The sequence below is a fragment of the Panthera leo genome, chromosome B1 (genome assembly GCF_018350215.1).
Source record: "Panthera leo isolate Ple1 chromosome B1, P.leo_Ple1_pat1.1, whole genome shotgun sequence".
Lineage (NCBI taxonomy): Eukaryota > Metazoa > Chordata > Mammalia > Carnivora > Felidae > Panthera > Panthera leo.
In genome coordinates, this window is record NC_056682.1 from 153,599,525 (window position 1) to 153,613,756 (window position 14,232).

The window sequence follows — 14,232 nt, forward strand, 5'->3', positions numbered from 1 at the left end:
AAAATATGTTGCAATGAGTGGTTTTCAAATTGTCATATCTAGTTTGATTACCCTCATGGAATCAGGGGACGGATCAAAATCTCCTAGGGACAGTTGAAAGTGTGGCTATTATGTTTACATTCAGCATATTTTTAGAGAGGTTTTAAGAGAAAGATATTACTACACTAAATTCCTTAAATGTTGCTTAATGTGAACTAATTTTCTAGCAGTTGTGCTAAGGTGAATCAGTGCCAAGCTACTTTTATATTTAATAGCTTCTGGGACACTGGGATCCAACTTCCCAGTGGACCATCCTCTATAGGACTGAAAATGTTGCAGTAATATTTCTTTTCCTAGTACAAAAAAGAATTCCTGAACAATGGTTTCCAAATAGCAGGAGGGTTTAATCAACTTAAAGCAGAGTCTAGAAAACAAGTATCATCCTATTATCACAAAGAGACAGGGTTTTGAACTTTGGTTTAAAAATAAAATCCTGCCCCTAGATTCTGGAAATAGAAGTCACACTCTTTTAATAAATTAATATAAAATTACTCAAGGCAAAATATAATAATTTAATGGTAAAACTTACAGCAGTTATAATTTTGAGATTGTTTCAGATGTGCAAAATAAAGCAAAATCATTTTCTCCTGTCATTACTGTTTTTTTACTTGACGCATGATTTTACACTTATTTAGAAGAAACAAAAATTTACCTACAACCTTTATATATGTTTGAAGTTAACAGATAAGGGGTAGAATTACTTTCTCTAGTTTAATATGCTACGTCATCTCTGACATCTCTTAAAGTATTTTTGAAATAACGTGAATTTTTAATAATGCATGCCTCAATATTTTACCATCTCCTTCAAATGTAAATAATACAAATTCTGTTATCTAGAGTACATAGTTATTCTAAAATTTATTTTATTATTAAATTCTAGGTGTCATTTGATACCATTTTAACGAGAGGCGTGAGAATTGTCTTAGTCTTACGTTTTTTTCTTTGAATGGTGGTCCTAATCTCTAATTCTTTTAGTGACAAAGCAAACTCATAGCATAAACAAACAGCAGTCACAGATGTAGTGCATAAAGAAAAAATTGACTATAATACTATTTTTTTTCTTTGCTGTCAATGACTAAGTTTAGATGAGGGATGCGCAATGTTAAAATTGATTTTATTCAGGCCATTGGGCATTTGACTCAGCATGATTTTTCAATTTTATAAACAGTAGGAGACTCAACAAGATCTAATGAGGTAAAACAAGACCATGAAATCACTAGTAGTGTTATTTTCTTTTTCCTTGGCCATTTAAGTTCAAAATTTAATGCTCTTAAATATCAAAGCTAGAGGGAAATTATTAGATTCCCAAGTAACTAGGCTTCATGTATGTATCATATACTGTGAGTGCCCAAGCTTATATTCATTTTAAGAAACTTCATAACATTGAGAAGTAGCAAATAAAAATATAAAGAAAGATGGATTGTGTACATTTTCCAACGATTTAAGCAAATTGGACTTAATCAGTAGATTAAATTTTAAAATACAATTCTGAGTCAAAAATATTGACTCCTAAAAATATCTTTCAGATATCTATGGAACAGTCACTCTGAACTATCATGCCTCTTTGAACATATCTAAAAGACTGACCATTCCCTAGATGCACTACAGTTAGCTGGTTACATATGTCTCTAACCTCTTACTCACCTTCATATCATTCATACATAAGTCTTTTAGAATATCCGTTAACAATCAGATGTGCCATAAATAGGTGTCTAGCTTTTAACCATAAACTCCTATCTACTCTTCAAATTTCAACTCAAATTTAATTTTCACTGTGATTACCTATATATATGATGCTTACATTATGATATTATTTTTGTTATGTGCATGATTATTGCATAGTGGTCTACATATTCTTCGAAAGTAAACACGCCTTTTTTTTTTCTTAAGTGCATTTATTTTGAGAGGTGGGGGAGGGGCAGATTAGAGGGAGAGAGAATTCCAAGCAGGTTCCTGGCTGTCAGCACAGAGCCCGATGCGGGGTTCAAACCCACCAACCGTGAGATTGTGACCTGAGCTATAAAATATTAATGTATTTTATAATATTTTGTAACTGTAATCTAAGCCTTGAAAATCTATTGTTTATTTTGCCCTCACAGAACATGTCAATTCCACTGGCCACATTCAAAGTGCTTGAGGGGCGCCTGGGTAGCTCAGTCAGCAGAAAATCTGACTCTCAATTTCGATTCAGGTCATGATCCCAGGGCTGTGGGATCAAGCCATGCTCAGTATGGAACCTACTTATGATTCTCTCTCTCTCTCTCTCTCTCTCTCTCTCTCTCTCTCTCTCTCTCTCCCTCTGCCTCTCTCCCTGCTCATGTTCCCACTTTCTAAAATAAAAGAAAAAAAAACAACCAAACAAACAAAAACCCAAAGCACTTGAATTGTCTCATATGCCTATTGGACAAAGTAGATCATGTTGATATTTGAACAAGGCAAGTATCTGCTAAATTGATGGATATTTATGTGTATGTGTACACATATACATGTGTACATAATGATACAGTAATGATACAGTATATAATGATACAGATATAATGATACAGTAAACAGATACAGTTAAATTAATGGCCATTAATAGCTGTTACAGTGAAACCCATTAGGAAAAGAAAGAACATGTGACTCTATAGCTATGCATACAGAATAGCTAAGTAAAGTGATATGAAAAAAATAATAGAACGAAATTTAAGAAATGAGAACAAAATTATTCTATAATAAAGTATAAGCTTTTGTAGTGCAATGTTTAATATGCAGTTGGCTTATAGATGACTTCTGTTTTTTATATAAAAATATGTGTAAAAATTTTGGTGGTGGTTATGTATTATTTACATACATAGGGGAAAAACAAACAAGCAGTATATCTTGTAAAGCAAAGATGGCCAAAGCATGGGTTTTCATCCAAATAAATTATTTTAACTCTCTGACTTTTTTTAGGGAAATATTAATCCAGTGATTGGAAAGTCATTCAAAATATCCCAAGTTTATTATAAGAAGGTATACTTCATAGATCTAAGGAAACACTGAACCGGTGAACAAGTGTAGAACCCAAGACACTTCCTGGGTCCCCATGCATGGAATCTTAACTTCATCTACTACCACTGTTATTAGTAATTAGATACATTTCATAGGGAAGACTGTTTTATGCTGCTCAATAAACTGACTCAGTTTCCTGGTGTTCCAGTTTCAAATACCTAGGAGATACAATCCAATTGAAGGTTGAACCAACTTGTTCAATTATACGATGAAAGTAAGGTTGGTTACAAGATACATAGAATTTCACTTTCAGGGATTGTTTCTTGAGTAAACTCTCTCAGGACAAATAAAGGATGAAATGGCATCTGTTGTAAACCTATGATATCCTACAATAATATTTATATTACATAACTGCCGTGATGTAATTTATCATATATTTTTATTTTTTCCCAGACAGAAATTATAAAAGAAAGAAATCTTATTTTAATGAATATTTTAAAAAATGTGTGAATATGCCAAACAATGTTTGGTTACTCCATTCTTACTTTGCTAAGTTTATATAATGCTTTTATATATTGTTAATGCAACTTAAAGCATCACGTTGTGCGTCAAAATAGTACATAGATAAAGAGTAGGTTTACTCTTGACATATTCCTGAAAAATTATGTGTTATTTCAAAAAGTATTCCGAAGAAGTGTCCTCATAATAGAAAGTGCTCTCAAAGTTAATGCATTTAAAACAACCAAGTTCTGCTGGAAGAAATTTCAATAAGACATTTCAGATCTCAGTCATTTCTAGTACCGATTGCTTAAGAGGAATACCTGTTGGAATTGATTTTATAAAAAGAAAGTGCTCAATTATAACATAAATTTAATAGTTATTCATAATAATGTGAACATGATGCAGGAATTGAATTTTATTACAGATTATTACTAAAAGCAATAAAAATATGCTTTAAATACAGTTTAAACACCAGCAGAACAAGTGGAAATGTGTCTGCCAAAATTTTATGCAAATGTCTGCTTGTGGCATGGGATTAAATTCTCATCTGCCAAAAAAAAAATCTAACTTAAACAATTACACTTGACATGAAGATGATGTACTGTACAAAATCACTAGATACGCAAATAGAAAGAAGCTCTAATGATGACAAAATCACTAATGTCAAAGATGCATATTAGGAATTTTAACTAAAATCATTACATGAACTGAAAGAATAAAAACCAGTGTGAATATATTTTTGTACAGTATATTTAAAATATGTACACATAAATTAGTATGCTTGATATTACAAGTAGATACTTAACTATTTCACCTATATGCCTAACATTTTATATCACCCAAATGTTCCCTCTAAGGACAAAAAAATTAAAATATTCTTATTGTGAAATAGAGAGTTATCTGTTACTCAGAACTGTTTCAAATGTGTACATAAGAACTTGCCTTCTGTTTAGAAATGTTCTAAATATATGCACATAAAACAACTGTCAGAGTCTGAAGTGGAAAACAAAAAAAATAACTATGACTAGTTCAAAGGAGGAGAATTCAATGCAAGAATTTAATTAAAAGGGTGAAAAGTCAAATCAAACATGACTTGGTTATGAAATCATGAATAAAGCATGAAGCTAAGACAAAAAATAAAAAGGCTACAGGTACATGATAAAATCAGGAACCATAGAAGGGATATAACCACTGCTGGACACAATACACTGGTCAAAGCAGAAAGCAAGACAAAATTACGCTGGCTTTTCCCTTCTTCATCTCTTGCTGTCTAATTCTATTCAAGTATAGTCTTTTGTCCAAATTCAGCTGATGAAACAACAGTTGATCTGGTTGGATGGGAAATGAATCACAGTTAAAAAAATAAATGCATATTCATAGTTGTGTAATGTGTTTTCCTATTTCCAATTTTAAGAGGTCATTTACACTTAAAAATTAGAAAATATGATGTCACGTTTTACCTAAACATGACAGTCTATGATGCTTTTAATTGTATTTACAATCAAGTATATCATATAATACTTATTTAAATTATATAAATTTCATTAAAAGCTTAAGTTTCAATAACTTTACAATATAAAACTCTATCATAAATATATATAAATTTCATTATTTAACTTTAATACACTACCTAGAATTTGCTCTTTAAATTGACAACATATTACAAAAGAATGCTTCCACTAGCATTCTTTTAGTTAATTAGCATTAACTTAATTGTTTTAAGTTTATTGTTTTAAGTTTTAAGTAATTGTTTACACACGTGGCAGTGAGGATCAAGATATATCTATTATAGAATCTTTGATTTGCATTTGCCCATCCAGTATTTTGCCTCTATACTTAAATTATTTGTGGAAATTCTCAAACTAATTTCTGATGGCTCCTTTAATTCATGTCTTCCTATTTTATACTTTTATTGAGGATACCACCCACTGCAGAAAGTTGGCTTAACTTCCCTAAGTGAGTTGAACTACAACTCTTCTCGCGTCCAATTGATTTTTGAGCTTAAACTTATTTTAGCATTTAATTATATGTTATACTTTTCATTTTTCCCCCTAGCCCCATGCAAATTGAACTAAATGTGAAGTATTTCAGGACACCTTTATATCCCCAGCATTCTGTACCTTTCTGGTATGCTAATTGATGCTTAATACATATATGATAAATAAATCAATGAACTGATTTAATAGTTTATGAATTTTATTTCTAAGACATTAAAACTAATTTTGGGGGTTTCAACTATGGTTCTTTATATGGTTTCTTGAATATATGATTCATATATTCATACACAGTAAAACAGAAGATTAGGGTTTAAAACTTCAAACAGGTTGGGGTTTGGGAATTATTTGAAGATTTGTTTATGAACTGCAATTAATTATGAGAGAGATATTTAGTAAAAGTAACTTGTGGGGAGTTTTCCTCATGACCTTTTGGTAGTGAGAAAATATATTAAAGGTAATTTTGCTTAACACTTTATTTTTATAATTTACTTCTGTAACATATATTCTTTATGTAACATGTCTAGTATAAACGTTATTTCAGTTAAAATCTCATCTTTAAATTATTACAGTTTATTTTATATAATATATGTAATATTCTTGTGTTTGAAAAATGATATATATGCATGTTTTACACAAATATATGTTTATTTCAAAATATCCTAAGTCTACTATAATATATCCCCAAATATCCCAAATCAATATAACAATACAAATAATAATTTTCATATTGTATAATAACCATTGTCACTTTTCTTACCTTTTTTCCTCTCTTCTCTCACTCCCTTTCATATATACCTCATTCATTTATTCATGTGCATATCAAATGTTTTTAGTGTCTGCTTTCTAGTAGGCATTGAACATAGACTATTTACAAAATAGATATAAAGCCTATTTACAAGGCCCACATTGACCTTATGGTTAATATTAGTTAGTTAGATATTCACAATGATATTGGAGTGTGACCCAATTTATTTTTGGAAGGATGACAAGAAGAATATTAACATCTTAGGGTTAAACAGAGTTTGAAAAAAAGTTTAATAGGCAATAAATGTTGCAAATATAGAGATGGAGATTAAATGCAGATGTGAAGGGAAGGGCTAAGTATATATCACTAACACTCATTTTCCATATTAAATTTCCAAGAAAGAAATCTGAGGACAAAGCTTGTCCCTGCTTTCTCCCTCATAACCCACTTCCAATTTAATATGTGTTTTGTCAATTATACCACCATAATAAAATATCTATGAAGTGTTTCCATCTCTACCTTTGTATTACTTAGTTTTCAGCTACTAACAAACAAGCAAACAAGAACAAGAACAAAACACAAAACACAACAAAAAATATAGTGTTTTGAAAACAAAAACATTTATTTCTTTGTCAAAGGTCTGCAGATGATTTTATATTTGGCTGGGATCTGATAGACCTAATCCAGACTACAGGTTGGATTCAAGTCTGTTCCACATAATTCTTCAGCCCGGGTTTAGAGGCTTTCTAATACATGTTTTTCTCATGCTGATGTCTACCAAGAAAAAATTCACTGAAAATTTAAGCAAACAGACATTTATTTGGGTAATTAGAGTTACAATTTGGGAGACACAAATTCTTGTAGAAAACCTGAACTATGTTCCAAGAAACACAGAGGGGGCAGTTACAAGTGCAAAAAGTTACAAATCTGGTTCTCATTTAGGTCTTCTGTGCAAAACATGGATTGAAATTAAGTTAACTGGGATTGGTTGAGTTAATATGCAAATGAGGGAGTAAGGTTTATTAAGCTGAATGGGCTTGTTTCAAATGAAGAATTCAGATTATTCAACTGCCATGGTGAAGGGAAAGTCCACTCCGAGGGCTTTGAGACTGGCTTGAAAGTTCAAAAAGTTTATAGTTATTCATGTTCACAAATTCCCTCTCCCTTAGGGCCTCCCAATACTATTTTTAAAAAAGACTCTCTTAGGCTTGCTTACTCTATTTTGAAAGCTCTTTTTACAGTGGATGGCATAAATACTTGAAGGCAAGTGGAAACCTGTGATTTTTAAGTTATTGGCCACAGTAATTAGCACACTGTTCCTTTGCCTACATTTCATTGGCCAAGGTATATCATATAATATGGCCAAGCTCACTATCAATGGACAAGGCCAATATACTTTACTGGTCCTAGTGGGAGATACTTTAAATTCACAAGGCGAGGGAATGTATATATAATTCTTGTAACACAATCACAATCTAACTGCAAAAACTCTAGTGTTTCGTCAACTGAATTATCCCAGTTGTTTTTAACAAACCACCTATGTCCTGTTGTTCTAGCTACCACCTCCAACCAACTACCAAAAGACAATACTTTGAAACAAACAAACATATCAATGAAACAACTATTTAAATTATTACTCTACTTAGAAATCATTCAGTGAGTTGCCATAATATTCAGGATAATGTTGTGCTATATAGCATTACCTATAAGATCTCTTTAATCTCTGATTCTGTTTACTTCCCTATTTGTCCTCCTGACCCAATCAATTTGCTATTTTCATGATGTTCACTATTCCCTAATACCTTTCCCCCTTTCTACATTTCATTTTAAATAGTCCTAAATCATTTCTTTTAATATGAATGTTATGCTTCTCCCAATCTAGGAAAATTTTATATTCCTCTTTATAATATGAATTGTGATTTTCTCTTGACATTCACTTATACCATAGATTTTTCATGCCTTTTTTACAAGAGTCATCACATAATATTAAAGATATCTCTCTGTATCCAGTTGACCATAATAGACTATATGTTTTTTAAGCTTTTATGTACTTCAAATTCTCAGAAACTGATATATAGGACATAATGGAAAAATAACTTGCCGAGCACCTATGAAATACATTTCCAAGTAAACATATTAAGAGATGTCCTGGTTATGAAAGTACACAACGCATGGGCCCTATCTTCAAGTTTATAATCTTGTAAAGATGACAAGATTAAGATATATGTCACGATGTGATAGGATTTATATTAATGGTACAAATTGTGTGTGTATGTGTTTGTACAAGTCTTCTGTTATATGGGATTTTGCTTAGATATTTGCTAGATATTTGGTGTTGGGTCATTGGAGTTTTAAAACAGATCATTGAAATGACCAAAATTATGCTTTAGAAAGTAATTAACAAGTGACAATAACAGAATAAGTTGAAAGACACATTCAGGATGGAGCTGAAAGCATCAATAAATTATTGAAGTATTCTAATTACAGGTCAAATTCCTTAGTGATTTCTGATTTTGAAAGACTGATAGATCCACAAAATTCATAGAATATGGACACTGGAAAGGACATTAGAGAACCTCATGCAATCTCTTCAGTATATAAGGAATGCTTTTAACATCAGCCCTAAAAATTATGATTATTAGTCAACCTATATCAGATTCACAAATTTGAATTTCAAAACAGAAGTAGTGGGTGAACTCAAGGAGCCTCTAGATAACTATAAAAGCAGGCTACTAAAAATACATAGTAACAAAAAAAGCTATTATTACAGCATGGAAAGCTATTTGTCAACTGATGAATTTTGTGTGCAGAATTCCAAAAAAGCATGTAAATATTCCACCCTTAAGAAAATGGAACATAATTTCCCAATCCTTAATTTTAGGTGCTCATATTTATTTTTCAAAAGAAATAGTAGGGGACAGAATGAATAAAGTATAACTTTACAGTAGAGAAATCTGATAAATGATCAAGGTCAGTATCAGCAGTCATAAATCATGTTGGTAAAAATTGCTATTGATATCATGTGATAAAATTGGCACTTTCCCTAGTGTTATCTTCATCCCCAAAACCTTTACCCTTAGGCTAATTATGAGAAAAACATATGATAAATAGGGAAGCACTATACAATATGAGGCTTTGTAATCCTCAATACTGCCAAGGTCATAAAAAAACAAAACAAAAACAAGGAAAGTCTGAGAAGTTGTCACAACCAAGAGGAGATTAAAGAGGCATGAAAATTAATGTACTGTAGTACCCTGGATGAATTCTTAGAAAAAAGAACAATAGGTAAAAAGTGATGTACAATTAAAAAAAATTGGATTTCAGTTAGTAATAATGTATCAGTAGTAGTACATCAATCATGACAAAATGTAACTTACTAATGTAATCTGTTAATAATAGAAAGAGTAAGTAGAAAGTATACAGGAACTCTTTGTATCATGTTCTCAATTTTTGCTGTAAACCTGGAACTGTTCTAAAAATAACTTCTATTAGTTAAAAAAAATGGACAAAATTAAACACTGAATATTTAAATTATGAAATGGTGCCTCATTGACTGGTGGACTGGGAAACCCCAGGCCATGAGGACACCACCTAGCCCATCCCAAAGATGTTGCTGAAGGCTCTTGGTCTTGTCACAAGAAAGATGTCAAGAACAGACACAACATGATGGATGAGTGCCACAATCAGGGAAGTTTATTAAAATGAAATAATGAAAGTACACACTTGAAATGAGAGAGAGAGAGAGAGAGAGAGAGAGGTTGCAAGTCCAAGGGAGCACAGACACTAGGTGCTGCATGCTCTGGGGATTGGGTTTCTATCTTTTATCAACAGTTGTTAACAAGGGATAGGCATATTCATTACTTCAGGTGGGGATCTCATGTAAGCAGAGTTTTGCACCTTTTCTTCCTTAATTGATCAGAGGTTTCCGGCCTACTTTGCCAGCCATTTGGGCCTATCTGGTTTGATTCATCTTCTTGTGGCTTTGTTTTGGAGTGCAGCCAAGGCAGGCCTCTGACTTTCCCCATAGCTGGCCATGACTTTATCTTTGCTGGCCTCTAGGCATCCTGTTAGAACCTAACTGTCTCCAACACCTCCATAATATTAGTACTATTAATAATAAATAATATTTAAAGAAAATAAAACCTATTCACTACAAAGGTACTATATAGTGGTCTTCCAGGAATCTTAAAACATCTCCTCTTCTTCCATTTGGTTATTTTAGATATTTTGTAAACTATTACATGGCATATGCGTGTATATATTGATGAGGGGACCATAAGGCAAGCTGAAGGCCAAGCACAAGCTAGCACACCACCACCCCTCCTCCCCACAGGTGGGATATGTATGATATTCTTCAGGCACTTCTGGCTGCCCAAGAACAAAGAAAGGACCAACACAAATGGTTTAATTTGACAGAAGTCTCCATCAGTATACAAGTATCTTAGTGTAATTACAAAAAATGAGCAATCTTATCAATAGCCTAAAGTCCAGGAACACCCTACTGTCTTAATATTAATGCTTTGCTAGAGGGAAACAACCTTAGCTTAAAGATAGCTAAGCTTCTAGTAATCTCTGAGTATTCTTTAGTATATGCAAATCCCTTTAAGAAACCTCCCCTTGATTTTACCTCCCCCAACTCCATAGTATATAACCAGTCACTCTTCACAACCCCAGTGCAGCTCTTCCTGCCCATGGGTCCTGCCCTGTGCTTTAATAAAATCACTTTTTGGCACCAAAGATGTCTTGAAGAATTCTTGGCTGTCAGCTCTGAACTGCCATCACCCCAAAACCTCATCATATATCACCTTTGTTGCCATATATTAAACTCTCTAAGGAAATAAAGAAAATTTGAAAATGAATCAGTACTTAAGTCTTATTAGTCAACTAATTATTTGATCAAAAATAAGTATTTGTTAGTTGGTGAATTACTTTGGACTAATATATGTCTTTGAATACGATGAATAATTTGCTGCAGAAGTTATCAATTTTGGATTAAACGTAGTAAAATTCTTACTGCATGTGTGAAGTGCCCTTGGATCATGTCAAAAAATACTTCTATCCAATCATCTTTAGTGTTTCTCTGCTATACCTCCAGAGAGTTTCTGATTAATTTATATATGTGTGCAAGTAATTCTAATTATTTCCCTTGGTGTGCATAATTATTCATTTCTCCATATTAAATCACATCTGTTCTCTAGTTCAATCAAAAATTTAGATTGTATATACTTGTATATACTTCTGAATTTTTCATGAATTGCCAATACCTGAATTAACATGAGTATCCCTCCCCATTTTCTATTAATCTTCATAAGTGCCTAACTATTTTTTCCTTAGTCAGTAAAGAGAGAATAAGTAACTTTGTCTCTCATATCAGTGTTATAGCTCATTTAAAGTACTGTGTTTTCAGGGCACCTGGGTGGCTCACTCAGTTAGTGGCCAATTTTTGCTCAGGTCATGATCTCACCATTCATGAGTTCAAGCCCCATATCAGGCTCTGTGCTGATAGTCCAGAACCCAGGCCTGGAGGCCAGGTGCCCCCTCCCCAGTTTATGCTCAAGCTCTCTCTCTCTCAAAAAAATAAATAAACATTAAAAAATATTTTTAAAAAAACACTAAAGCACTCTTTTTTCAAAGAAGAAATATATTTTAAGTGTCTGAGTCATTTTCCCATTATTTTTGCCTTGTTTTCCCTCTGTCAGTGATTACTGTGGTTTTACTTACATAATAGGGAAAGGTAGGATTCAGTAGGCAGAAAGAGAAAGGCAAGGGCTTGAAGTTCTCCTGGTGGGGGAAAAACACATATTTTAAAACCTCTCTTCCGGAAGTCTAACCTTGAGCAAACTCCCTCAGGTGCAAAATTCCTCTTAATGTAATAGATACCACCTACCCCACCCCCACCCCAGGTTTCCGTCAGGAATTTGACAAACAAAAGACCTCACTGAAAAACAAGTAGACCATAAAACATGTGACCCACATGAAACCATATGGCTATAGACCGCCCCGCAAAAGTCAGAAACAAGCCAATCAAAAAGGAGTGACTAGGCATTTAGAATTACCAAGCCAATAAGGGTAGAACCTGAGAAGGAACAAGGGAGAAGGAAAGGGACCTACCAAAATCCTTTAAAACACAGTTCCTTGCCTTTAGTCGGGGGTATTCACTTTTGAAGTGAAGAGAGCTTTTGATGAGGTTTTAGGGTGATGGTGGGGTGGTCCGGAGCTGATGGCCAAGAGAGAATTCTTGAAGACATCTTTGGTGCAAAAAGGCAGTTTTATTAAAGCACAGGGACAGTACCTGTGGGCAGAAAGAGATGCACCAGGGTTGTGGAGTTACTGGTATTATACTATAGACTTGGGAGAGGTAAAGTCCAAGGGGAAGTTTCCAAAAGAGATTTTCTGGAGCCTAGCTATTGTCAAGCTAAGGTTGTTTTCCCTCTAGCAAAGCATTAACATTAAGACAGTAGGGAATTCCTGGGGAACAGTTTACTCTGCCTGCCTCAAATTTGTCAATGGGCTGCAGGTTAAAAGGAAATTCAGTTTTATCTGACATTTCCTTCTTGCCTTTGTCCCCCACATCACTATGGAGGGGAAGGTGATGTTGGGGCTCCAGGAAACTGAGTCTATAAGTTTCTGGAGATTAGGCTATTGATAAGATTGTCTTTTTCTTGTAATTTACTATGATATTTGTAAACTGATGGAGATTCTTAATTTAACCACTTGTTTTCTGTCCTTTCTTTTGTCCTTGGGTAGCAAGAAGTGCCTGAGGAATGTCACATATATCCCACCTTGGCTGGGGGGGTGCGGCGGGGAGGAATGCTAGCTTGTGCTTGGCCCTCAGTCTGCCTCATGGTGCCTCATCACTTTCATAATATTCTTACTTTCTGATCTTATACTATAATAAACTTTTGCTTGGTGCTCATTTAATTCTGTGTCCACCTTCTCATTCTTTGAAGTGGTGTGACAAGAACCCTGGGTATTGAGGTAAAGAGTCCTACAACACCTATCCCTGACTTAGCAGATAACAACTAAGGGATGATTATGGTTCTCAATTTTCTTTAACTGGAAAAGAAGAATAGTTCTAAAATTTCTTAAAAAGATCTCAGTATTCTTTTTTTCTGAAAGCCAACTATAATAATGAAAATGTTTGTATTCTAGAAGACCTACTAGAGTGGCAATGACCAAAGTTTGGCAAAAGTTCCTATCCTCTCCAATGTGATCTTGTGAAGATGGCAAAGACCTGCAATTCCCTTTTCACATTGTTACATTAACGTGTAATTAACTTTCAGGAGAGTGCATTTATTTTTTGTGCTTTCTATTCTGTAATGCAGATAGGGCTGCAGCTGAAATTCTTGGTAATCACAGGAAAAGATTCACTTAGGATAATGAGGGGAAGCTACTAACAGGAAGTGCTTATAAGATGGAAGTGCTTATAAAAAATGCATAATTTTACCTCAATCCCTGGTAAAAATTTTTCACTTCTCAGAAAGTTCATCCTGTTCTTGGTTATTTTTTTAACAAGTCTTTCCTCCATCTTGATTTCTCTGTTTTTTTATTAGCAACCATGTCTTCAGAAATCAGGTGTTTTTGTCTATCCCCCAGAGTTAGTGATGAAGTTTTGAGGTGATGGGAATTTCATGGGGTCTGGGGCCAACGGCCAAGAAAGAATTCTTGAAGACGACTTTGGTGCAAAAAGGTGATTTTATTAAAGCCCAAGGACAGGACCTATGAGCAGGAAGAGATGCACTGGGGTCCTGATGGGTAACTCATTATATACCCTCAGGTTGGGAGGGGTCAGGGATAGAGTAATGTCTAAGGAATTTTGGAAGCAAGGTTTCCAGGACCTTGAGGGGCTAGCTGGTGCTAGGGAAACACCATTTATTACCAGCTAATAAACACCTCAGTCATAAGACCCTTCAGATGTAAATCAGGGGGCCATAATCTTGGAATATGATTGTCAGCATATATCTTGGGACAGTTGAG